Below are 27,831 nucleotides of genomic sequence, written 5' to 3'. Positions count from 1 at the left end.
TTTCCGAGGGTTTGTGTAGGTCGTACTGCAGAAAGCCGCTGGCACCGTCCAGTGGTTCAAAGGTGTTCACTCCTTGTACAAACAGGTGTGGTTACTCGTGGTCTCTGTGGCACAATCGGTTAGCGCGTTCGGCTGTTAACCGAGAGGTTGGTGGTTCGAGCCCACCCTTCTACCCTCTTTGTCTGGAAACTGAGAACTCGGAAATGACTGAAAGAATCATGGGAGTTGTTTTTGACTAAGAAGTTTCTCTCCCCCCCCCCCCATATTATTTATTTGTAGTGTTATTTATTTAAGCCAAGGTGGTGTAGTGTTTGGAATCCCTGGTGGACTCGTGGTTAAGTGCTATGGCTGCTAACAGAAGAGTCGGCAGTTCGAATCCGCCAGGTGCGCCTTGGAAACTCTATGGGGCAGCTCTCCTCTGCCCTATAGGGTCGCTATGAGTCCGAATCGACTTGACGGCCCTGGGTTTTTGGTTTGGGTTGGTGTAGTGGATAAGTGCTACGGCTGCTAACCAAAAGGTCAGCAGTTTGAATCCACCAGGCGCTCCTTGGAAACCCTGTGGGGCAGTTCTGTGTCCTATAGGTTCGCTATGTGTCCGAATCGACTCGACAGCAACGGGTTTGATTTTAGCATTATTTATTTAACCCTCGCCATATACTTTGGAAATTAAGTTGGCTCTATGGTTTTATAATTACAAGTAAAGTTGTAATCACCACTAGTTATCTAGCTATCTATTTATAATCCCTCGTTCTGTTTCTTTAGCAACCCTCACTCATTAAGGCTCCCATTAATATGAGAAATCCCAGGTCAATGGCAGTGGTTCCCACTATCCTTCATAAAATCGCCACCACAGAATGCTTTGAGGATGCAAGGACAGGTCCCTTAAATGTATTTCTCACAAACTTGTTAAAGGTAATGTCTTCCTGACCGTACCCGGGGCTGTTGATGTGGGTGAATGAGCATGTCTTACGTGATAAATTTCCTGTAGCTTTCTAATCCCCCTAAGGCTTTCGGTATTTTCCTCTACTATAAATGCATCAAAGACGCTCTGGCATTTCAAGTTCATTTACTGTAGGCCACCTTTGGGTGCAAGTTTTCAGTCAACTGCTTCAACTGAACAATTTAGAATTGTTGGCAGGTGCTCAAAATACAGTGGCTCCAGAATTTAGCTATCTAGTGCACCTATGTCAATAAGTAAACCTACTGTATCCAACATTATGTTCCTTCCGCCCTGCTTCTACTCCCTTAGGATCTATTTCCATAGATACACCCTAGGATTTAGGTTCATATAAAGTGGCATAAATTTGCAGTACTTCCCGTTGTATTGCACCTTCCTATGGGTCATCACAGTTTGCACATTTCCCTCTGGGACTTTCCGGGACTCGAGTCTGATTCTAGATCTAAAGCAATGAGAAAAAGTAGCACTCCGCTTTGAGGAGTAAAGAGCAACTGTTTCCGCCCGGTTTCGAACCGGGGACCTTTCGCGTGTGAGGCGAACATGATAACCACTACACTACAGAAACACCCGGGGAAACTCTATGCTGCTCTTCTTTAACTTTTGTGCCTTTCAGTGGACGAAATTCAATCCCAGTTCAAAATTCCACTGCCATCAGCAAAGTCCTGGAAAGGGCCTCAATAAGCACTGAGTGAACCAAGGCTCACTGCATTTGCCTTGACTGGTCTTTTCTCTCAAGGCTTAGCTTTAATGCCTCTCTGTTATCTCTTTCTCTTGTTCCTGCCACTTTCGTTTGCTTTTGGTGTGAGAACTCAAAGCAAACGTGTGGGGCCCCACTGTCCTTGTTTCGAGGGTAGGCGAGGAACCCTAAGCCAGGGAATATCGGGAGGCTCAGTCTCCTTTGCCCGAAGGGGTCGCTCGGTGCTTCCTGAGGCCCTTTTCTTCTTCAGTGTCAGCCGGTGGAGAAGGTTCAGTTGATAGAAGAGAACAAACAGAACCTTTAGAACTCTTAGGAACTAAAACTAACATGCAACATGTCTCGTTTGGTGCCCGGCCTCCCAAGAACTAGATGAGAATTGTGTCCTGGTCTAAAATCTGATTTAGAGCAGAGAAATGAGGTCTGGCTCAAGATGCTGAGTAATTGGAAGTCTTCTTGCAATGTTTTTTTTTTTTTTTTTTTCCCTTCTTCTCCTTACAAGGCTATTGGCGAACACTTGTCTATCCGCAAAAGAAAACCTGTTTCCGCCCGGTTTCTAAACAGGGACCTTTCGCGCATAAGGTGAAGGTGATAAGCACTGCACTACGGGAACCAGGCGAGTGAGTTAACCTAAGAATTTGTCCATGAAAATTGTACGACCTGCAGTTTTCAAGTACTTTGGCTTCCAGCACAGGAAATTCAACTACATTTGAAATTCGACTGCCAGCAGCAAAGTGCTGGAGAAAGCCCTCGGGAATAGCACCAACAATCCCTCAGGCAAAGGGGTCTGCGGCTTCAGTTAGGACAAAATGTAGTTTTCTGCGCCTATCCGTTAAGCTAGGACTTGGACAGCTCATTAGAGTTTCCATTTTCAGAACTAAGCTCCTCTCGGGCTCTCCAGCTCCCCACAGCCCAGGAGCTGGGAAGGCTCTCACCCCGGGGCTTCGGACCAGCGCCTCGGTGGCCCCTTTAATGGCGCTGGTTCCATGAAAAGATGTGCAATGTTATTCATCCCCCCGCTTCCTGGTAGTTGCCATGGAGTTGGTTAGGACTCAAGGCGACCACATGAGTGCAGTGCAGAACGGCCCCATAGGGTTTCAAAGCTGTAATTTGGTGCTGCAGTGGTTAAAGCGCTTGACTGCTAACTGAAAGGTCAGCAATTAGAATCCAGGAGCCGCTGAGCGGGAGAAAGATGTGGCAGCTTCCTTCTGTGAAGATCACAGCCTTGAAAACCCTACGGGGCAGTTCTACTCTGTCCTATAGGGTCGCTATGAGTCAGAATCGACTGGATGGCAACGAAGCGCCTCTCGTGGGTTCTAAACACAAACCTTTCAGTTAGTAGCCGAGTGCTCAACCGTTTGGCAGAAAACCGGAAAACAAGCATTGCTGAGTATGTGGAAAATTGGAACCCGCACCCATTGCTGAAGGGATTGTAAAATGGTACAGCCTCTGGAAATCCGTTTGGCAGTTCCTCAAGAGTTAACCATAGAATTCCCAGATGACCCAACACCTCCACTACTAGGCATAATATACCCCCCAAAATTGAAAGCAAGAATGCAAACAGATACTTGTACACCAGTGTTCACTGTAGCATTATTCACATTATCCAAAAGGTGTAAACAACCCAAGTGTCCATCAGCAGATGAATGGATAAACAAAATGTGGTATATCCATACAATGGAATATTATTCAGCCATAAACAGGAAGTTGTGATACATGTTAAGATGTGGAAGAACCTAGAAAAATTATGCTGTATGAAAGAAGCCAGATACAAAAGGACAAATATTATATGATCCCACTTACTTGGAATCTCTAAAATAGCAAATGGGTAGAGAACAAAGTTTATTAGTGGTTATCAGGGGCGGGTGGGAGGGAAAAGGCAGGAAAGATTGCTTAAGGGGCACTGAATTTCTGTTAAGGATGACGAAAAAGTTTGGAAAAGGATACTGGTGATGGTTCCACAACATGGTGAACGTAATTAATGTCACTGAGTTGTGCACATAAAGTGGTTGAAATAGCAAGTGTTCTGTTATCTATGTTATCACACAGGCACACACTCAAAATGATCCACACTTCCGGTCCACCCAGGAACAATAGAAGTGTCCCTCCAGGCCCTACCCCGCACTTTCCCTGGGGCCTGACCTGCACTCTTTCCTCAGAAGCCCTTTTGCCTCAGCTCCTCCCCTCTGTCCCCTCTCTGACACTTGTGGAGTCTCTTGTTCTGTGCCACTCAATTTCAGTCCACTACTTTAATCACACCTTCATGTTTTCGCTGTACCTTAGCAAAGGCTGAGACATGTGTCTTAGGGCACTTGGCTCTTTGAAAATATCTAACAAGCAACACAGGCCAAGCCAGCCTTGAAGACCTGCATTGGATTCTTTACAGAGGCAGAGAAGAGCGGGCTACTGGAGAACCACAAACTCACGGCCTGCGCCCCACATATCACACACCTGGGCAGGGCACAGTTCAAGAAATGGAAAAAAAGCGCTTTCTGAACCTTGTGTGCAGACAGAACCCGAAGGGAGTTGGTTTCTTGACCCGGAGAGGCCAGTCGAGCAAGGGGTCTCAGGCATGTCCCCAACTTCCCAAGACAGGCCAGGAATAGGCTGATTTTGAGGGACAGAGCCAAATAAAAGGGGCAAAGGCAGCCCAACCCCAGGCCTTGCAATTAAGGGTCTCGAACCCTAAGGTCTGAGCGAGCGGAGGGCCACGCCTTAAACTGATCTCCCGCTTTTATCAGGAGAGTCCTTCGTCCAAATTCATAGCTCAGGAAAGGGAGGAACTGTATAGACCAACGTCCACATTTGACGGACAAAAAAACAAAAGTTCTACAGCGGTCGAGTCTATTCAGACTCATAGGGAGCACAGTAGAACAGCCCCAAAGGGTTTCCAAAGATGGGCTGGTGGATTCCAACTACGGACTCTTTACATAGCAGCCTGAGCTCTCAACCACTGTACTACCATGGAGAACACGAAAATTCCCTAATAATTAGATGTACAGTGTGAGGAAAAGACCTGCGCCAAGGGGAGCTTGCACTTTTTGCCTGAGCATATGGAAGGAAATCAACAAAGATGGGAAAAAGGCAGGGGCAGCGGAATTTCGGGGACAAATCCGGAGTTCAATAAGGGGTCCCGGGGTCCTGGTTCAAAGAGTTACTCATCCAGGCTGTCTCTGTTTCTGTATCCATCTGAACCCTTTTTGATGTTGGAGTTCTTGGGCGCTCATGCTCGGCCCTCTTCCCACCCTGGGCACCTCCTCCCTGCAGGCTCGTGCCCTCCGCTGGACCCCAGCCACCGTCTCTTCACACGCTGCCGCCGCGCAAAGGCGCATCTCTATGTCAGGTCTGAAGTGCAGCAGCGAGGAAGAGCCATTTCCTCGGAAACTTGCGGACACCTGACAGCCCTCGGCGTGCTGCAGGCTGACTCGCGTTTTGGAGAAGACAAGGAGGAAAGGGCCTTGGGGGACGATCGCCGGAGGAGAGGGCAGCATCCGACGAGGTAGGCGTCCTGGCTTCCCCGACTTTGGTGAGAACAGATGTACTATCTGGAGGCAAGGGATTACCCCTGTCCCGGAGGTCCCTGGTTGTCTAGTGGCTAGGATTCCGCGGTTTCACTGTCGCGGCAAGGGTTTGATTTCCGGTCAGGGAAAGCTGTTTTGCGCCCTCTCTCCTCCGCCTCGTTTGACGCAGAAGAGTCCCAGAATTGCCCAGGCTTGGAGAGGTGAGAGGCGATAAGCAACGGTTCAGCGGCTTCGGGCTCCCAACAGCTGTATCCTGCTCTGGGCCACCAAGATCCTTCACCGCTCCTGTGGTCCTCATCTTAGAAACCTAGCCTTTCGCTTTCAGAAAGTTCATCTCCAGAGAACAAAGTAGAACCTGTGACAAGAGCTCCAAATCTCCTTTTTCAAAACAATTCCAAACATAAAATTGAAAGAGTAGTGACTTTATGCTTCACGCATTTACCAGTGAACATTTTCCACATTAGCTTTGTCCATCTCTCCATATGTATGTATTTTCTACCCCATTTCAGAGTAACTTGCAGATATCTCAGGATCCTTTGGTTACCCCTTTCTTTTGGCAATACGCCTCTAAGCTAGCCTCTTGGGGACTTTTCCTCTTTATCCTCTCAAAGAGGTCCCTCTTGCTCCTTCAGCATAAGCTCTCACGTGTGACCTGGAGCCCCTCCAGGAATTACAAAGACGCCAATCACTGGGAAAATCTCAGGTGTTTAGAGATTCTCTCTCAGAAACCAGGGAAAAAGTCCAAATCCTTTGAGTAAAAATTAATTGTACACTCTACAGACATGCTCACTCGCCCCTACTTTTATCCCCTGGAAAGGTCAGAAGACACTACTTTCAACAAGGCTGTGAGAAATAGATCCTACAGAACTGTTTTCACATCCTCAAAGAACTCTGTGGTGGTCATTTTATGAAAGACAGTGGGAACTGCTACCATGGAACTGGGATCATTGAAATGAATGGGGATGATGGGAAGATGGGATTGGAAGGGCCAAGTCACAACATTTAACCTTAAAGGACAAGGTGACCTCAGTTACTACGTTGAGTACAGAGCTGAAGCAGTAATCAGAATGGTCTGTCCCTCAAAGCTCTTTGGCATTAACTCCTTGTTCCGTGTGTCTAGAAATGCAATAGATGGGCAACCTATTAAAGTCTTACTTGATTTGCATAAGCAGAAACACACTAAGTCTGGTGAACATAGTCTGACTTGAATCACAGCAATAGACAGTCAGAGACCCTCAACAAATTCACAAGCACAGAGCTCTTTGAATGAAAGAGAGGTAGATCCCCTCAAGGAAGAACCTGTTTATACAGTCAAAAATCAATTCTCTTAGGGTTTTACCTAAACGGCGTATTCCCACCAAAGTTATCTGAGTAGGATGACCTCTTAGTAAATATTATTTTACAGCAGAATATTTGGAATTTGCACCATAACAGTATAAGTACTTAGGTGTGTTATTAGTTCAATTTCATAAGGAAAAAAATATTTTAGAAGGGTTGTTATCAGGGTTGATCATCAGTGAAACTAGAGTGAGGTAAGTTTGGAATGTGAACATCTATTTGACTTTGACTCTCATGAGATTTACCTTTCCTAGGAAGGAAAAGTATATTAATGTGTATTGAAACAGGACTTAACGTTTTTAGAGGAGTAGATAAAATTATTTATAGGTTGTTTTAGTTACGAATTGGGAAAATTCTTAAGGTAATCACTGGGTTGGTAATGTGTGGTGGTTAAGGTTGTGTGTCAACTCGGCCGGACCATGATTCTCAGTGGTTTGACAATCATGTAATGAAGTAATCTGGCAGTTATATAGTGATGTAGTCATCCTGCATGATGTGATCTGACATGATAAGCCAATCAGTGGTAAAGGGATTTTCTTCAGGGGTGTGGCCTGCATCCAATATATATATAGATGTCTTGCCAAACCCTGCTTGCTTGCTCTGGATCCTGCATCTAGCTGGTCATCGTCTGATGTCCAGTTCTTGGGACTTTAGCTAGCAGCCTGCCACCTTGCCTGCCAATCTTGGGTTCATAAGCCCTTGCAGGTACATGAGATGGGAGAAGCCTCCAGCCTGATGTCTGACCCATGGACTTGGGACTTGCTATCCCGTACAACCATGTGAGCAATTTGCTTGAGATAAATTTCTCTCTTTATACCCATATATAGCTATATATATATATATATACACACACACACACAGTTATGTATGCATACACTCACACACACACACGCATACACATGCTTCGCTGGTTTTGCTTCTCTCGAGTATCCGGCCTGAGACATTTGGTACTGAGAGTGGCTCCAGAGGAACAGAATCATAAGGATGAGATTTCTAAATTGGTCCTCAAGACTGGCTAGTCCTAAAAGTACTGACAACTCTACCTCCAGTAGTAAACAGGGTGCTGCTAATCCATGGCATGAGGTGGCAATTTTAATATGCCAAATATCAACAGAAATACATCATGTATTGGTGAGAAACGAGGCTCTGGGTAACCAAACGTTTCAAAAATTTCCACAATTTTGTCAGAATGAGAAGTACGGAAGCTGGTTGGTTGGTCCTCCTTTCATTAGACAAAGTGATAAGAGAGAGGAGCTCAGGGCTTGAGAGTTACAGTTCAAGCGCCATATAAAACACCTCAAAGTTGCAACTTGCTTCCTGAAAAAAAGCCTTATTTCTTGTAGTAACAGAGCTGATATTGCCGAAAATCTAACACAGAATCTTATCATAAGAGTGGCTGAATTACAATGCAATGAATTCTCAACTTTGAATGGTGTCTGAAGTTAAAGTGAGGGCATTGATTGAGAAGAAATGGGACCCTATAGGACAGAACAGAAGTGGCGCATAAAATTTCCAGGGAGTGCCTGGTGGATTTGAACTGTGGACCTGTTTTGTGAGGAGACTTAGCACTTCAGCACTATGCCACCACACTTTGCATATTAGGTATGGGAGATAGGAAATAACTTCGAAGATAGGTTTTTTTCCCCCTTAATTGTGAAATATAAGAAAAGCGTATAGGTTTCTACTTTGAGCCATGTTGGTGTTAGAGAAAATGGTATTTGCTGTTCTACCTTAAACCACTAGAAGACAAGACAAAATATGTGAAATAGCTCTTTGGAGGCACTGTACCACAGGAAGTATATGACAGAGCTCAGACTAAGGCAGTAACAGTGTATGTTTCCACCAGGCTGAATGGAAAGAGCATCTAACACATGTGGCAGGAAGGAGAGTCTTCAGAAGGGTAATGCCTCAATACCCTGTCCACATTACCCTAGAATATTCTGAACTTGCCCCAACAAAGCTTAAAAGCAAGCCTGGAGAGAATGAAATTATTTGCAAGTCACTTCACGGCATCCCAGAGCAAAGTCCTAAAATATTTAAAGGAATATATGAAGAACAACTGTTTAGTAACCTTGATGTAGGAAAATATCATCCATAAGCATGAGAAAAATCAATTAACAGAAATAACAGATGACAGAATCAGTAGACAAGATATTAAAACAGCTATTATAAACACACTGTATAGGTTCAGAAAAATGGAGGAAAGCATGAGCTTCATGAGGAGAGAAATAAAAAATAGAGATTCAGATAAGTCCTGTTGGACTTCCTGACAGCCTTTGTGACAGACTCCATCTTGATTCCAGCAACCTCTGTGAGGAAGTCCATCTTGAATTCTAACTTCCTGTGCATTTGATTTTCATAATCTCTCCCCTTCTCCTGGAAATCTCAACCCATCTAATGAATAAAGATAATGCCTTCTCCCCTCCCGCAAAAAACTTTTATAAGCCCCAGGGAATCTTTTCTTCATTGACAGACTGGAGGCTAGCTACGTAGAAATCCCTCTCCCTCTCTCTTTCGGGAGCCTTTTACTTTCTTTCTGTCCCTAATAAACCGTTGCTCATGTGGAACCTCTGAGCCTCTCCTGGTCATTTCTGGTCACGCAGGGCTTAGTCCTGAGCTGGGAAGCCTTGCCCTCTAACAAATTCTATAGATGACACAAATCCCAGAACCTTTAAAGAGTGATACATATGACTACATCAAAATTTCAATTCAAATACAAACGACGAAGTTTAAAAACATTCTACGTAAAAACGAAATTATTTTTCTTGTCATTGTTGCTGTTGTTAGGTGCCACTGAGTCGGTTCTGACTCATAGCAGCCCTACTTAAAACAGAATGAAACACTGCCCAGTTCTGCGCCACCCTCACAATCGTTATGCTTGTGCCCATTGTTGTAGCCACTGTGTTAATCTGTCCTGTTGAGGGGCTTCCTCTTTTTCAATGACCTGTTTTTAGTATGTATTTTTACCAAAGTAATATATGCCCAAAAGTTTGTTATGAAAATCTGTAGTTCCCTGATCCCTTTCTACATTTTCTGTTCTCCAGAGAAAACCACTTTTAACCCACATAACCAATTATCTGGCTATTTCTCTCTTTAAAGAAACATTGTTATGCCTTGATTTTCCAGTCTACCCCCTGCAGACAACCTGCAAGGTGAAAAAAGGAGTGCATCTGAGTTGGTGCCTGCATCAACTGCTAGTCAACGCCAAGGGAGCCAACAAGGTGCTTCACTTGGCTTCCACTTAGTTGCCAACAGATTTAATCCACGTCACCCATCCGCAGTGAAAGGAAAATTTGCAAGAACAAATGCCAGGAAAGCTGCTTTGAGGTTTATTGGTGGAACCGGGTTTGGGTTTTCCGGTGGGTCAGGAAGGAATGGGAGCGCTCCTGAGGGAGGAGCTGTGGTGGATCAAACCCAGCAACTGAAACTGCTGCTGTGAAAGCCCAGTTCCTCTGCCTTCCCCTCCCTACTTTCTCATTTTTTTTTTCTTTCCCATTCTCCCCTTTGTTTTTTCCTGTCTTTCCTCCTTACTCAGCTATTTTCTGAGGGTTTCTGGAATCTCAGTTTCTGAGGAGGAGAGAAGAGGATGAAGGGACAGGCTGCAAGGCCTAAAAGGCCACGGGGAGCAAGAGGGGGATCTGGAGCAGCTCAGTGCTCTGCGGAACCTGGGGCTCCCCACCTGCTTCTTCCGTTCCAGTCTGAAACCTTTCTGGTTCCTAAATGACCATCAGGAGGGGGACACAGAAAAGGGGGTAACGAGTTTTATTCACTAAAGAGTTAAAAAAAAAAAAAAACTTTAATTAAACCCTCTGTATTCAGAGTCCAGAGTGCTCACCATTACACCATGGAACCCCCTGAGAAGTTGATGACTGCATCCCAACACCAAGCCTGATTTCCATTGCTGTCCAGTGGATTTTGACTCCTACCTATGAGTACTGCAGTGAAAACCTAGACCCAATAATACTACTGTCAAGTTGATTCCAACTTATATATATGACTATCTCAATAAAAACCAAAAACAACAAACCCGTTGCCATCAACTTGATTACGACTCATCTCAATAACCCAGACCCAGTGCCATCGAGTCGATTCCGACTCACAGCACCTAATAGGACAGAGTAGAACTGCCCATAGAGTTTCCAAGGATCTCATTAGAGGTGTGTAAATACTAATTTAGCATCCGTAGTTTCCACAGACTAATCTCAAGGCAGTCCTCTGTCAAACAGGACTTGAGTACGGTTGACCTGTGTGAGTGGGCTCACCGGTCTTGCTTTCTCTCTGCCTCTCTCCTTTTATTGACTTCCATCATTTCATTCAGAGTCCTGGTGGCCCAGTGCTTAAGAGTTTGGCTGGTAACTGAAAAGGCTGGAAGTTTGAATTCAACAGTCGCTCCTTGGAAACCTTATGGGAGCAGTTCTACTCTGTAATATAGGGTCACTTTCAGCTGGATGGATCGCAAAAAATCATTCACATCTCAGGAAGTGAGGTAAAATTCACTTTGGGTTTAGGGCAATAGCACAGCTCCTTAAGTCTCCATCATAAACCACAAACTCTGCCTCATTTGCCAGAGTTTCCTGTCCCAAGGTGAAATTTCTGCAAACAATAGTGTTATTTCCTTTTCTCTGCCTTCACCCATTTCTCATTGCCCAGGGAGGGCAGATGATTGTCAGGGCAGGACTTGGGACTTTGTGTGTCCCTCGGGCAAACAGCTACCATTACACTCCAAAGCCACCACAGCTTCCTATGTAGAGTATAGAAAGGTGTGTCAGCAGTGGTTTATCTGGAAGTGGGTTCAGGAGGCAGGATAACTTTCATTTTCTTCTTTATACACTTCTTTTTTTGGTAAGTTTTCTTACAACAAGCATCTATTTGTCAGATTTACAATAAAACAATTAACAATGCTTAACATTTACACACTTAGACAAACCAGACTAACCTCATCTGCTGTGACTCAAAATTGATCACATGCTCTTGAGGCTGTAAAGACAGAGGTCCGACACTTATACAGCCAGTCTGTTTTCTAAGAGCTTGGCCACGTCCATCACATTGCAATTTCTCAATATGTCATTCATTGTTTTTTTAGATGTTTTCTAAAATGTAGTGTAAAGAATTTAACTTTATCCAAGGAATTTTATCTTTGTCCTTGGTTTCTAAGAGATAATTCTAAACCAAAAACCAAAACAAAACAGCAAACTATGGCTGTCAAGTCAATTCCAACTCATACATACATTTATGTAGTACAGGGCAGACCTGCCCAATAGATTTTCCGAGGTTGTAAGTCCGTACGGAAGCAGATTGACACAGCTTTCTCCAGCAGAGTGCTAGTGGATTGAAACCACTGACCTTTGGGTTAGCAGCCCAGCACTTACCCACTGTCCCACCAGGGCTCCTTGAGATAACTCTCAGCTCTTGGAATTTGCTAAGTAATTGAGATTCCTTTGTTTACTATGAAGCCCTGGTGGTGTAGTGGTTAAGTGCTAAGGCTGCTAACCAAAAGGTCAGCAATTTGGATCCAGCAGGCACTCCTTGGAAACTCTATGGGACAGTTCTACTGTGTCCTATAGGGTCGCTCTGAGTTGGAATGGACAACAGGTTTGTTTGCTATAGGCCTCCAGACCACACCTGAAGGTTTATGCTAATAAAGCAACTCAGATGGGGGCTGGCCAACCTAGAAAGACCACCTCCTGTTATCAGCCAATTTGGGGGGAGGTGGGTAAGTTTTGCTGGAACATCCATATGTAGTGGATACAGGCCACACCCCTCAGAAAACTCTTACAACTGATTGGCCAATCACATGAGATCACATCATGGAAGTGAATACACTATATTACATTATGAAAAAGCAGTATGTCCAGCATCTGCCAAACCATTGAGAATCATAACCTAATCAAGTTGACACATAATATTAACCATCATGGGTCTTATGTCCTCTACCTGCCATCATGTGGCTGGCTGATAGTCCCACCTCCACTGGGGACTGGTATCATATCAGGGACTCAGAGTTGTTTTCCACTGTTGGTTTTGGGCACTGAGTAGTGGCTGTAGCCAGATTAGCCTTGGTGAGTGGAAGCCCATGTCACTGAGCCCATGCGTAATTTCTATCACCGCTGCTAGGCCACTTTATGAGCCCTTTGAGCAGTCCTAGAATTTCCGTTTGGTTTCTTTTGATGGTTTTCACACCTCCATTATCTATCAGATCACTCACTGAAATCATGTTTTCTGTGTGCGTGTGTGCAATAGCTGCTTTGAAGTCTGCTAAATCTAACATCTGGGACATTTTTGAGCTGAGAGTTGGTTTCTATTGACTTATTTTTGCTTTGAATATGGGTCACATGTTTCTTTGAATGTATAGTATTTTTTAATTATTAGACACTTTGAATGATACATTGTAGTGTGTTCTGATATCTTTCTCCAGAGTATCAATTTTTGTTCTAGGATACCTTATGGGCAGTTCTACTCTGTCATATAGGGTCGCTATGAGTTGGAATTGATTTGATGGCACACGACAACAACAACAAGCATTTTGATTACTGGCTGATTACCTTACATTTGTATAAGACTGGATTTAGGCTTTAAGATGAATCTGTGGAAAGTTCAAGGTGTTTACCAAAACCCTCACCTTGTTGGAACTCGACCTCCAAACTGTGACTCCTCTGCAGCTCTTCTCAGGGGTTGGTTTGCACTTTGTTAGGGCCTGTCATATAAGTAAACCTTATATTAGGGTATGGGTTGTGCTCTTCAAGTACAGTCTTCTGGAGAGAGTCTCAGCTGGATGCTCAGTGGTAAAGAGTTAACAAAGCTTGAATTCCACCATTACCTGGTACTGATCTCTAGGACCTCTGTTCTGTTCTCCATCCTGTAGCATCTGTCCTCTGGCGAGCCTGGGTAGTACTTGCCTGCACATGAGCAACCCAACACTCAGCAAATAGCCTGCTGAGGACCCCCATATGGAATTCTGAAAATTGACCTCTAAATGGTTTTCTCCCTTCTGGTGCTCTAATCTTTCATTACTCTGGTCTCTGCCTCCTCATGTGAACACCATGCTCTGCTGGGATTTCAGCTTGCTGTACCACCATCAGGAATTCTCCCAAACCCTCTCTCAGTGATCACAGTCTTGCACTGCTTCTGCCCAATGCCTATAAACTGGAGCCTCATATGTTTGGTCTTTTTTTATGGTTATTTAAAGGAAGAAGATAATTTGGGAGGTGTTACTATGTCATAGCTACAGGTGAACAGAGCGGTGCACAGGCTTCAGCAGACCACCTTTAAAACGGTGGCTTTTCCACATGGATTACTGCTTCTTGTCAGTGCCTTTGCAAATGAGGGTTTAATCACATGTGTTACTGATTTCAAAATAACTTGAGCATCACTTTCCACATTTACAAATGACCTGCACCAAGGATTCTCTGTTTATTTTCTTAATGAGTACAATAAAAAATGACCTGGGACTGTTGGGTTTACTTTCAGCATGATGGTATCACAATAGCTAGGCTGAATATCCTGTCCTCTGGGGATAATCCAATACTTCTAACTCTCCTAGGACCACAAGAGAGAGGATTAGCAAAAGGAGACCTGTAAAGCACCAACACTGGTCCTGTTAGAGAGGACTGGGCCTAGGCTGGGCAGGTACAGTAGGAAATGATAACATTCCCAGAATGGGGAGGCAGGTGGAGGGATGAGAGGCCACCATGAGGGGCAAAGGTGGGGAGGAGAGGCCCAGAGAGACAAGCTGCCTTTACTGGGGCCAGTGAATAGATATAGTGAATAGACAGACTGAATAGGTGGGGTCTTCTTCACTTTTCTCTTCATTCTCACAATCCTGTCCCTCTTCCCTCTGAACCTCCCTCTGGATAATCTTCTCCATCACTGTCTAGGCAGGGCAGAGGTGGAGGTCTGGTCCCACTGCATCTTCTCTCCCATATAAGCTAACCTTTCTTCTATAGGGACCCATTTTGGGGGCCTGTTGAAGCCTGTACATCTTTCTTGGAATAATGGCTTTTAATGTGTAGAACAGAACATTTAGAATGACAAAAAGAGACAACTGTCAAGTCTAGTTATCTTTGTGAGCCTTCCAAGTCTGATAGGAGAGTGAAATAGCACCAACCTTCCAAACATAAGAAGCACCTTAGACCCAAGACCCCAGAATTGGGGTAGTCCAAAATAAGAAATCTTAAATTCAGTCACTCTCAGGGAAATTTAAACTCTGAGACATCATTCTTCTTTACTGGCCAAACAAAAAAAGCAGTAGTTTCCAGCAGTAGAGTTCCAAGAGGAAGGACCACTGGACCCCTCATGGCCACCCCAGGGATTTGCATGTCCCCAGGAGCAGCCATACCCTGATCCAAATAAAAGACACTGATTGGAAGCTGGGCGGTACTGAAGACCTTGAAATTAGAAGCCCTGCGCCTTGCAGACTGAAGAAGCAGGATGATGAAAAGCTGTGAGCTTCTCTTCTCCCTAGGTAGCAGCCTGAGATCAGTTGCCGAAACGTAAGATACCTGGGCGCGTTGCCAATGACGAGAGTGAGGTTAGCAGGGAGTTTAATGGATTTCCTCGGTTCTAGGACTGGTAGGGACTAAGTCACTGTCCAGGCCCCTGAACGTCTTGCTTCAGAGCACAAGAGGGGGGCCGGGCAGTGGATTGAAACTGCTGCGCAGAAGGGGCATCTGACTGCGGGAGCGACTCCGCCCTCCCTTGGGCCTCTGAGAATGGCCTCCGCCTGTGCTCTTTTCCTCCAGGCGGAACTCCAGGCGTTCATGGAAAGAAAGGACGACCAGGATCTAAGGGTCTATTCCAACCTACCCCATAAGGTCCTACCGAGACTTACCACGGATCCACCCTCTTGGTCCTGTTACTGGAATGTGCAAGCTTTCCACGACCATCGTGGGTACTTTTCTCCCAGTTCTTTAGGCACAAGAGAAAGTTCCCGGGGCTCCAAGTGCACCTACTGTTTGTCTGCCTCCCCTTCCTTACTGCGTGGTCAGAGCTGTACGCTCTTCACTTCTTCTCTGAAGGCGCTGGGAGAAATACTACAGCAAAAGAAACACACTTATTAATAAACATAACTTTAGTTAAGTTTCTTATCGATCCAAAAAGAGAGAGAACACAAGTTTGCAAGTAGCACACAAAGGCCTGCAAAGCTATACTGGTTTTGAAGCTCCATATGGAATTAAAGTAACAGCTGTACATTACCCTACTGTTAGTGAACAAGCAGCTTTTTTACTCAAGTTAAGCTGGTATGAACCTTACTCTGACGCTCTGCCCATCCTAATTCCTTACCAGTACCTCCTATGGTTGCCCATGACAATAATGCACTTCACACTTCACTTGGTTAGTTACTTTCTCAACGTCCTCGGAAAGTCCCAGAGCGCAAAGAGGGGGCGGGGGTGGGCGGTTGGGGCGAGGACCCCGGGCAGGGAGGCTGGGGCAGATCTCAGAGGCCTCAGAAAACGGAGCCCTGCAGGGCGGTGGTTTGTGGTGCGTCCTCCCCTGCTGGTGGTGAGCAGCCACTGTGCGTCTCCCACTGCGAGAGGGTGCGGGTATTGGAGTCCCCCAGCTCACTCGGGCTCGATGTCAACGCCCAAATGTGTCCAAAGGCAGGACTCTCGGCCTAAGTGTCTCTTATACTACCAGTCTCTGGAGCTCGCGTGGTTGAACAGGCCAGAACAATGTTAAGATGTCCTCAGCCTGAGCTTAAAGGACAAATCCTGACAGTAAAGTAAATTTGGAAAAAGAGGGCTCTGTGTGTCTGTGGTGCAATTGGTCAGCGCATTTGGCTGTTAACCAAAAATTGGTGGTTGGAACCCACCCAGGGACGTAATGCTTTACTTTAAGCTCTTTGTAGTTGCTTAATAGCAGCTTCACAACAACACACAAGCCCCCACAGTACGACAAACTGACAGACTTTTGTGTTGCTGTGATGCTGGAAGCTACACCACCAGTATTCAGGTACCAGCAGGGTCACCCATGGAGCACAGGTTTCAGCTGAGCTTCCAGACTAAGACAGACTAGGAAGAAGGACCCAGCAGTCTACTTCTGAAAAGCATTAGCCAGTGAAAACCTTATGAACAGCAGCGGAACATTGTCCGATATAGTGCTGGAAGATGAACCCCCCAGGTTGGAAGGCACTCAAAAGATGTCTGAGGAAGAGCTGCTTCCTCCAAAGTACAGTTGACCTTAATGATGTGGATGGAGTAAAGCTTTCGGGACCTTCATTTGCTGATGTGGCACGACTCAAAAAGAGAAGAAAGAGCTGCAAACATCCATTAATAATCGGAACCTGGAATGTACGAAGTATGAATCTAGAAAAATTGGAAATCATCAAAAATGAGATGGAACTCATAAACATTGATATCCTAGGCATTAGTGAACTGAAATGGACGGGTATTGGCCATTTTGAATTGGACAATCATATAGTCTAGTATGCTGGGAATGACAGCTCGAAGAGGAATGGTGTTGCATTCATCGTCAAAAAGAACGTTTCAAGATCTATCCTGAAGTACAACGCTGTCAGTGATAGGATAATATCCATACGCCTACAAGGAAGACCAGTTAATACAACTGTTATTCAAATTTACCCACCAACCACTAGGGCCAAGGATGAAGAAATAGAAAATTTTTATCAGCTGCTGCAGTCTGAAATTGATCAAACATGCAATCAAGATGCATTGATAATTACTGGCGATTGGAATGCGAAAGTTGGAAACAAAGAAGAAGGATCAGTAGTTGGAAAATATGGCCTTGGTGATAGAAAAAATGCCGGAGATCGAATGATAGAATTTTGCAAGTCCAATGATTTCTTCATTCCAAATACCTTCTTTCACCAACAGAAACAGTGAGTATACACATGGACCTCGCTAGATGGGACACACAGAAATCAAATTGACTACATCTGTGGCGAGAGACGACGGAAAAGCTCAACATCATCAGTCAGAACAAGGCCAGGGGCCGACTGTGGAAAAGACCATCAATTGCTCATATGCAAGTTCAAGCTGAAAATGAAGAAAATCACAGCAAGTCCACAAGAGCCAAAATATGACCTTGAGTATATCCCACCTGAATTTAGAGACCATCTCAAGAATAGATTTGATGCATTGAACACTAGTGACCGAAGACTAGACGAGTTGTGGAATGACATCAAGGACATCATCCATGAAGAAAGCAAGAGGTCACTGAAAAGACCAGAAAGAAAGAAAAGACCAAGGTGGATGTCAGAGGAGACTCTGAAACTTGCTCTTGAGCGTCGAGCAGCTAAAGGAAAAGGAAGAATTGATGAAGTGAAAGAACTGAACAGAAGATTTCAAAGGGCCTCTTGAGAAGACAAGGTAAAGTATTACAATGACATGTGCAAAGAGCTGGAGATGGAAAACAACAGGGAAGAACACACTCGGCGTTTCTCAAGCTGAAGGAATTGAAGATAAAATTCAAGCCTCGGGTTGCAATAGTGAAGGATTCCATGGGGAAACTGTTAAATGATGCAGGAAGCATCAAAAGAGGATGGAAGGAATGCACGGAGTCATTATACCAAAAAGAATTAGTCGATATTCAACCACTTCAAGAGGTGGCATATGATCAGGAACCAATGGTACCGAAGGAAGAAGTCCAAGCTGCTCTGAAGGCATTGGTGAAAAACCAGGCTCCAGGAATTGACGGAATATCAATTGAGATGTTTCAACAAACAGATGCAGCGCTGGAGGTGCTCACTCATCTATGCCAAGAAATATGGAAGACAGCTTCCTGGCCAACTGATTGGAATAAAGATCCACATTTATGCTTGTTCCCAAGAAAAGTGATCCAACCGAATGTGGAAATTATAGAACAATATCATTAATATCACACCCAAGCAAAATTCTGCTGAAGATCATTGAAAAACGGCTACAGCAGCATATTGACAGGGAACTGCCAGAAATTCAGACCGGTTTCAGAAGAGGACGTGGAACCAGGGATATCACTGCTGATGTCAGATGGATCCTGGCTGAAAGCACAGAATACCAGAAGAATGTTTACCTGTGTTTTATTGACTATGCAAAGGCATTTGACTGTGTGGATCATAACAAACTATGGATAACACCGGGAAGAATGGGAATTCCAGAACACTTAATTGTGCTCATGAGGAACCCTTACATAGATCAAGAGGCAGTTGTTCGGACAGAGCAAGGGGATACCGATTGGTTTAAAGTCAGGAAAGGTGTGCGTCACGGTTGTGTTCTTTCACCATACCTATTTAATCTGTATGCTGAACGAATAATACGAGAAGCTGGACTATATGAAGAAGAACGGGACATCAAGATTGGAGGAAGACTCATTAACAACCTGCGTTATGCAGATGACACAACCTTGCTTGCAGAAAGTGAAGAGGACTTGAAGCACTTACTAATGAAGATCAAAGACCTCAGGCTTCAGTATGGATCACACCTCAACATAAAGAAAACAAAAGTCCTCACAAATGGACCAATGAGCAACATCATGATAAATGGAGAAAAGATTGAAGTTGTCAAGGATTTCATTTTACTTGGCTCCACAATCAACATCCATGGGAGCAGCAGTCAAGAAATCAAAAGACGCATTGCATTGGGTAACTCTGCTGCAAAGGACCTCTTTAAAGTGTTGAAGAGCAAAGATGTCACCCTGAAGACTAAGGTGCACCTGACCCAAGCCACGGGTCATATGCATGTGAAAGCTGGACAATGAAAAAGGAAGACCAAAGAAGAGTTGACGCTTTTGAATTGCGGTGTTGGCGAAGAATATTGAATATACCATGGACTGTAGAAAGAACGAACAAACCTGTATTAGAAGAAGTACAACCAGAATGTTCCTTGGAAGCAAGGATGGCGAGACTGTGTCTTACATATTTTGGACATGTTGTCAGGAGGGATCAGTCCCTGGAGAAGGACATCATGCTTGGCAGAGTACAGGGTCAGCGGAAAAGAGGAAGACCCTCAAGGAGGTGGATTGACACGGTGGCTGCAACAATGAGCTCAAGCATAACAACGATTGTAAGGATGGCGCAGGACTGGGCAGTGTTTCGTTCTGTAGTGCATAGAGTCGCTACGAGTCGGAACCGACTCGAGGGCACCTAACAACAACAACAGAAGCTTTAGGCCGTTAGCAACTTTTATTCTCAGAGTCCTCTGGATCTCTATCCACTTTGAATCAGACACCAAAATTGCTGGGCGAGGATTCAAGTCCCATAAAAGTGACTAAAGGAAGGATTTTTTTTCTGCAAAAAGTGTATTTCCAAAAAGCCAGCGAAAGCAGCTTCGGTGTTTACTTATCCCAGAGCCACTGCACGGATTCTCTCCCTTCCTGATGCTGAGGTTTTACACTGTGCAGCCCAGAAACCTGAAGGGTCCTGATAATGGAGAATAAGAAAACCCCACATCTGTGGTGCAGCTGCAAGCTCTGTGAGGAAATCTTGGTTCCGCCACGGTGGGACTTGGGAAAAGTTATTGAATTTTTGGGGTGTCTCTGTTTCTTCGTGTATAAAGAGGGGCAGATGGGAGTACTTCCCTCATGGGTTAATCTAAACTTTAATGAGAGAGGCACATAAAGCATTTTAGCACTTAATAAAGGCTCACTGACATCAGCTGTTAAAATTGTTTTCAGTGGCATCATCATCACCATTGTTATCTACCCTGTCCTCTTCACAACTGCATATCCTTTCACAGCACAGGTAGACCATTGTATATTTAAGCATTTCTTAATTGATGGATATGACATTGGTTCTAATGTTTATTGTCATAATTCTTCAGAGGACAGCTTATACAGATATGTTTAATTAGGTGTGCAAGTATTTCTCTCAAATGCATTCCCGGATGTGGTGTTGCCTGATCAAAGTATTTGTGCATTTCTGATTTTGCTGGTTAGTGTCTAATTGCCCTCCAAAGGGGCTGTACCTAGTCATATCCCCACATTCTGAGAGAATGCTCTTTTCTGGGCAGCACAGGATCTGGCATTTTAATAGCAGCTGAAGCCTATAACTTTTGCTTGGCGAATGCTATTGCTTGCTGGTTTCACACACTATGAATTTTGTGGATGAGAGGCTGGCTCTGTGATGTTCTTCTGTATTCTCCTGACCCCTGGGATTCTGGAAAAGTGGTTCCCAGGAGAGACTTGAGCTTGCACTGACCTGACTGTAGAGGGATGGACAGAGGTAACCCTGTTCCCATTGATCCTGTGACAGAGAGTACAAGTTGCATCTTCTGAGGAACCCAGAACCCACCCACTCTCCATAGTGGGACCTCCATGGCTGGTCCTGAGCCAAATAAAAATGGAAAAGGGAAGACTTTTTTTCTTTTTACTTAATTTTAGATGAAGATTTACAGAATAAACTAGTTTCTCATCAAACAGTACATACACTGTTGTATGACATTGGTTAACAGCCCCATGACATGTCAACATTCTCCCTTCTCAACCCTGGGTTCCCTATTACCAGCTTTCCTGTTTCCTCCTACCTTCCAGTCCCTGCCCTAGGGCTGGTGCGCCCCTTTAGTCTGGTTTTTGTCCATGGGCCTGTTCAATCTTTGGCTGAAGGGTGGACCTTAGGAGTGGCCTCATTACTGAGCTGAAAGGGTGTCCAGGGGCTATCCTCTCAGAGTTTCTCCAGTCTCCATCAGGCCAGCAGTTCTGGCCTTTCTTTTTGAGTTAGAATTTTATTCTACATTTTTCTCCAGCTCTGTCCAGGACCCTTTTTGTCATCCCTGTCAGAGTAGTCAGTGGTAGTAGCCGGGCACCATCCAGTCGTACTGGACTCAGTCTGGTAGTGGCCATGGTAGATGTAGTCCATTAGTCCTTTGGACTGATCTTTGTCTTGTGTCTTTAGTTTTCGTCAGTATTTCTTGCTCCTGAGGGGGTGAGACCAGTGGAGCATCCTAGATGGCCCCTCACAGGCTTTTCAGACCCCAGACGCTACTCACCAAAGTAGAATGTAGAACATTTTCTTTATCAACTCTGTTATGCCAGTTGATCTAGATGTTCCCTGAGACCATGGTCTCCACAGCCTTCATCCCAGCAATTTGTTCCCTCAGGGAGTTTGGATGTGTCTATGGAGCTTCCACGACCTTGCCTCGTACAGGTTGTGCTGGCTTCCCCAGTATTGTGTTCTGTCTTACCCTTCACCAAAGTTACCTCTTATCTATTGTCTACTAAGTGTTTTGGAAAGGGAAGACTCTTAAGTTTAATCTTCCATGAGATTAGAACTTTAAATAATGGATTTTTTCTTATTTTCTGTGGCAACTAGGGGAGAGATTGCATCCTTGAGACTTTATTTTCAGGGATCTTAATACTAGAGGGTGTTCTGTTGTGCTTGTGGAATTGTTTGGTCCGTGCTGGTATGTAGTGCTGGCTGTAAAATCTTGTCTGGTGAGCTGGGGTGGACAAGTAGCTAACAAAAACTTGTCACAGGAAATAGAGGATGAATTCTCACATAATTTTACCTAGAATTAATCCCTAGTTTGATCCTTTTAGAGGTTTGGGTGATAACATTAAAGAGACATCCCTTGAATGTCTAAAATGCTTGCCAGAGTAACCAGGTTACAAGTTCTTAGGAAGAGTCACATGAGGTGGGTGTAGGACCTTTTTTTTTTTTTTTTTTGTGATCTTTTTCTCCCAGAGAGATAGGCATATGGTTGTCTGACAACAGAAAATCCGGGGAATATACAGAAAGGCAGATGTGGTGAGGACATTTTCAGTTCTCTACTTAAGCTGCTAGTTCCCAATGACTGAACAAATACTAATCTCATTGTTTCAAATACAGACTATGTATTGAAGTTCGATAAGTGTTTAGGAGTGTGGAGCAAAAGCACAGGGGTGAGGCTCTATTTCACAAATGATATGTCACTGGTGAGGCTGACTCTTGCATGGGAGGAGTCCCCCACCCCCTCTCACTTTCTCCCTCCCACCTCCTTTTGTTGACTCCTATCATCCAAGTATATCTGAGATAATGAGATAATATCCAGTTTAGATTTAGGAGAAGGAAAGAAAGAACACGTGAGGACTTCAGCCAAGACACGTGTTCTCCCTCAGTTTATAAGAATTCCCTGAGTAGGATGAAAAGCCCTATAAAAAATGGTACCATTCCTTATTCCACTGATCACGGTAGACAGATTATTGTCAGGGTAAGAGTCAGGGTTTCCTGCGTCTCTTGGCTAAACAGCATCTACTAGCATCTCAACCAATTACCACTTCATCCATATAATTGATAAAGTTGTACACCTGTACTATTGTTTTAAAAGGCCATATAGCAAAATATTAATGAGAATTACCTCTTATGATTGGAATTGAGAAACGGGAAATTTAATTTCTTCTTTGTATTGTATGGATTTGTTTGTTTTACACCAAGCATGACTTTATTACTTTTAAAACAAATAAATGACCGACTTTAAAAGTATGTATTAAAATTCTCAGACAAACCAGACCATATTGACCTGCTGTGACTCAAAGTTGACCACAGGCTGCGGAAGCCACAAGGCAGGCCATTAACCCACAATCATTGCCTTTCCCTGAGAGCTCAGGGAAGTCGCAGTCTTTAGGGACTTCTTAATGCATCATAATGCAGAAGTTTCCACAGGATTTTCTTTCTATGGTTTTTCCAGTCTTCTCTGGGCAAGAAGCCAACAGATGCTAAAAAAAAAAAAAAAAACAACTTTGTTTTGAATTTCTAGAAACATGACCATTACTTTTTTGTGAAAAAGAAAATCCACTTATGGTATTCAAAACATACATTGGCAACATAACTTTATTTTAATGAAATAGGCAGCCTCTGACAAAAATATAAAGGTTTTGACAATGATTTTTGGAAATTTTGTTGTTTAGCTGTTTTCCTTTATTTACTAATTTATTCATTTACTTTTACTGTGCTTTAGGTGCAAGTTTACAGCTCAAGTTAATTCCTCATTCAAAAATTTATACACATATTGTTTTGTGACATCAGTTGCAATCCCCACAATGTGACAGCACACTCCCCCTTTCCACCAAGGTTCCCTGTGTCCATTGAACCAGTTCCTGTCCTTTCCTGTCTTTTCATCCTGCCTCTGGACAGGAGCCACCGCTTTGATCTTGTATATCTGATTGAACCTAGAAGAACGTTCCTCACGTGTATTATTTTTTGTTTTATAGTCCTGTCTAATCTTTGTCTGAAGAGTAGGCTTCGGGAATGGTTTTAGTTCTGGGTTAACAGAGCGTCCCGGGGCCGTAGTTTCAGGGGTTCCTCCAGTCTTTGTCAGACCATTAAGTCTGGTCTTTTTAAGTGAATTTGAGTTCTGCTCCACTCTTTTCTCCTGCTCCATCCAGGACTCTCTGTTGTGTTCCCTGTTAGGGCAGTTATTAGTGGTAAGCCAGGCACCGTCTAGTTCTTCTGTTCTCAGGCTGGTAGTCTCTGGTTTAGATTGGTGGAAAATTTATCTCAGTGTTTATAATGATCTGAGTGAAAGAAAGAGTGAATAAAATGAGTACATACAGACAGATAGCTTTCCAGTCAAAATGTGATACAGGCCCAAAGACAGCAAGCTCATTCTCATATAAATCAGGAAACACAGACTTTCAAAAAAAAAAAAAAGCCTATTTGACACCCAAATTCTGCCAGTGACAAAATTAGTCACAACAAAATCTTAAGAATGATAAAGTCATGTGTGCTGGGTATCCTGCATTTGTCCCTCTAGATCCATTCTCACCATTATCCACTCCATTTTATGTCTCAGGAAGCTGACCCCTGCATAAAAGATTTCCCTTGCCCACTTGATTCTTGGTGGATACAGCCAATGGGATCCAAGAATATGACATGGGGGGTAATTATTCCCTGCAGGCCGGCAGAGGTTGTGTTCCATCCATGAAGTCCACAGCTATCGTCCAGGGCCGCTCTGTGACAGCTGCAGGCTTAGCTACAACTATGACTTCATCCAGGTTCCAGAAATATCTCTCTCTCCTTGCCCCACTAGGTCTAGGGATGGTAATGACTCTTCACTGTTGCTAGTGCTGGGATGTTGCACCATCTTTTGGTGACTGCATTCCCCTCTTAGACAGAGTCCGGTAATCTTAAGATGGAGGTCCCAGGAAACAGCCTCAATCCTCAGCAGGTAGGGTCTTCAGAGAAGCTCAGGGGATGCACCACAGAATTATCTGGGAGCTAATTGTATCTCTAGTCAACTCATTAGCACAAGAATAAACACACCCTTCTTCCTTCAAAACTACCTGCAGTAAAAATTTCATAGTCTCATAGGCAGAGCAATTCCCCTACAAAAGTCGAGACAACAAACTGGCAAAATACTTGAAAAGCCTTTCTAAGCCTGACAGAAAACTCAGAAGCCTTAAGGGGAAAGACTGATATGTTTCACTACACAAAAATTTTAAGAATTTGTATGACAAAAAACAAATCATAAAGAAATTTGTCAAGCACACAGCAGCAGACAAGGTGTAAGAATGGTGTGGGGGTGGTATCTGACCCCCTCTAACTTCACAAGGTGGAAGGAGAGTCAAGATTAGCAGCCCAGCTATGAGGCAGACTTGCCTCTTCTCTTTCCATCTTTACCAATTCTGACACCAACCAGCCCTCTCGTGGTGCTCTCTACTTCTCTGTTGGGTCCAATAATTCATTGCAATGGCCACTCAGAACTCATAGACCATACTCACGATTGTGAGGTTTATGAGGGAAGTAACAGATTAGACTCCTGCTTCCAGGAGCTTCTCAGGGCTGGGATCCTGGGTCCAAAGGGTGTGCTGGCTCTTCGCTGTTTCTCCATTGGTGGTAGTGGGATTCTTTCTTTTCCACCTCTGGGGTAGCTAATTTCAGTCCAGCAAGATGGCAGAACTAACCAATCCCCTTGGTGGGCAACAATTACCCTATTACACAGTTCTGCCCAATCACTTGGGTGGGAGTTGTAAGATCATGTCTAGACAGGCCACACAAAAGCGATCCATCACACCGAACAAGGCCAAGGTCTGGGTGATTCAGATTCAGACAATTTATTACTTATATAGACAACAAAAAGATGAGTAGCCAAAGGTGCCTGGGTTCTAATCCCACACGCCAAAAAGGAAGACATGGAAACAAAAGGGGCCTGATGACTACAGCAAGAGTTGTAGAATATCTGTCGCTGATGAGCCAATTCTAGACTGCAACTAAGCAGTTTTATAGTTTGCAGCTATAGCCTGAAGGTGAACAGACCATAAAACCTCGTATCTCACATCAGAACCTGGAAGGCGGTGAGAAACTGTCCCATGACTGCCTCCCAGAGAAGATAGGGAGGCAAGTGGAGAGATGGTCTCAGGGTAGTTCTTCACAAGCCTCATGGCAGTTCTTTACATGCCTCCAAGGTCTCTTGTTCTGGGAAAATCACTTTTTATGTTTAAGGATAAATCATTTCCCAGAAAATGATTTGGAAAAGGATAGTGAGAATGGTTACACAGCTTGAAGAATGTAATCAATGTCACTGAATTGTACTCGAAGAGATCATTGAATAGGCGTAGGTTTTATTATGTAGATTTTCACCACATGCACTCAAAATTATATTTCTTCTCTCTCTTTTTTGTAATGTGTCAAAAATATATTGTTGCTATTATTAGGTGCACTTGAGTGGGTTCTAACTCTTGGCCACCGTATGTACAACAGAATGAAATACTGCCGGGTCCTGCACTATGCTAACAATCATTGCTATGTTTAAGCCCATTGTTGCAGCCACTGTTTCAATCCATGTCCTTGAGGGTCTTCCTCTCTTTCGCAGGCCCTCTACCAAGCTTGATGTTCATCTCCAGTAAGTGGTCCCTCCTAATAACATGTTCAAAGTAAGTGAGAGGAAGTCTCAGTGGCAGCAACTGACAATTTAAAAGCTCCTGATTCTGTTGGTGGAGCTTAGTTTGCTAGGTGGTTGAGATCTCTTAGCTGCTAATCAAAAGATCGGCAGTTAAATCCAGCAGTGGTCCTTGGAAAGCCTATGTAGCAGTTCTACTCTGTTGAATAGGGTCTCTATAAGTCAGAATTCACTTGATGGCAGTGATGATGGCAATGGGTTTTTCTTCTTCTTCTTTTTTAATTCTCTTGGTAAGCGGCTAGAGAAGATTCTATAACAATGGAAGGGAGGATAAAAACTACCCGCCCAACGTGGGGCTCAAACCCACAACCCAGAGATTAAGAGCCTCATGCTCTACCGACTGAGCTAGTCGGGCACCACACCCACTCACTTTCTACATAATTGTTATTATCTTTAGTGATCTAGAGTCATAATTACTCAGTGTGAAAGTAATTCCTGAGTTTACAAATTCATGGACGCAGTCTCTACCTTTTACCACTGAAACACTGGAGGCTCAAAGACAGAGCTTGCGCAGGTTCATCGGACTCACCTGACGTGGGACTCAAGAGTCCTGAAACCTGGATATTTATGAAAATTCCTTCTGGACCTGGTCATTCTGAGAACCCGGTTTCGAGGACTCTGGCTCCGGAACAGCTCGAGGGGAGGGGGATGAGTGCCGCAAACAACCGCAGGGAGCAGGAGGAAAAGCGGAAACTCTTTTGCTCTTGGAACCTTCGAGCTGCAGCCCGAGCTCCGTCTTCCCGGTCCAAAATCCTTTTCTCTCCTAAACCATGATGCGGGTGGGGGCAGAGGGAAGAGGGCGACGCGTTATTGGAAAGTAGGTCCTATATATTTGGAAAGTAGGTCCTATATATTTGGGAGCACAATTTTTAAATACATAAACTGGGAGTATCGATTTGTAAACTCAGATCGGATTCAGGGCCTCATGCATCCTTGCTCACGTGATCCTTGGCTCCTCTCCCCAAAGGGTTCCAATCTCTAGCTTCTGAAAGGTTGGAGCTCCAGGGTCATCCTCTAGAAGGGTCTTCTCTGCTGCTCCCGTGAAGGTGAAGGAGACTGTCCTTGCAGCCTTGGTTACTGCTCCCATGGATTTTCGTTTTGCCGTGAAGTGTCTCTCCGTATGGATGGTGGAAACTACTATTTGCCAATTCTTTGGCTGCACTCCTGAGAGGCTGCCTCCAGCAAAAGTAGGATTACAACTTTTAAAAGACAGGGCTGCAGAAAGAAGTTTCAACTACATGTCGCTACTGGCATTTGAACCGAAGTTGCTGAGGCCACAATGCAGAGTCCTAACCAGTGTACCATCAAGGCCACTCATTTAGGACAACTGTACTTAAGTTCCCCAGGAAAATGGATGCACACGTCCACAAAAGACTCATCTGAAAATATTCATAGCAGCCTTAGTCACGAGCAAAAACTACAAGTAACCCAACTGCCCATCAATACTGCTGTGTTCACACTTTGGAATAACCTGCATTAATATTGTAGAAATTAACCAGTGACGCAGGCAGCCAACAA

The 27,831-nt window shown here is 44.2% G+C and overlaps 2 non-coding genes across 2 annotated transcripts; both read right to left on the bottom strand.

Annotated features, from left to right (window-relative positions):
• Window positions 1-1,450: 1,450 nt before the first annotated feature.
• Window positions 1,451-1,523, bottom strand: TRNAV-CAC (transfer RNA valine (anticodon CAC)). Its single transcript has one exon. It is a non-coding gene; the product is annotated as a tRNA-Val (tRNA).
• A 25,072-nt stretch (window positions 1,524-26,595) lies between these two features.
• On the bottom strand, window positions 26,596-26,668 carry TRNAK-CUU (transfer RNA lysine (anticodon CUU)). The gene has a single exon. It is a non-coding gene; the product is annotated as a tRNA-Lys (tRNA).
• Window positions 26,669-27,831: the final 1,163 nt, after the last annotated feature.

Source organism: Elephas maximus, chromosome 3 (assembly GCF_024166365.1).
Source record: "Elephas maximus indicus isolate mEleMax1 chromosome 3, mEleMax1 primary haplotype, whole genome shotgun sequence".
NCBI classification, from domain to species: Eukaryota; Metazoa; Chordata; class Mammalia; order Proboscidea; family Elephantidae; genus Elephas; species Elephas maximus.
This window is presented reverse-complemented; position numbering and strand designations above follow the sequence as displayed.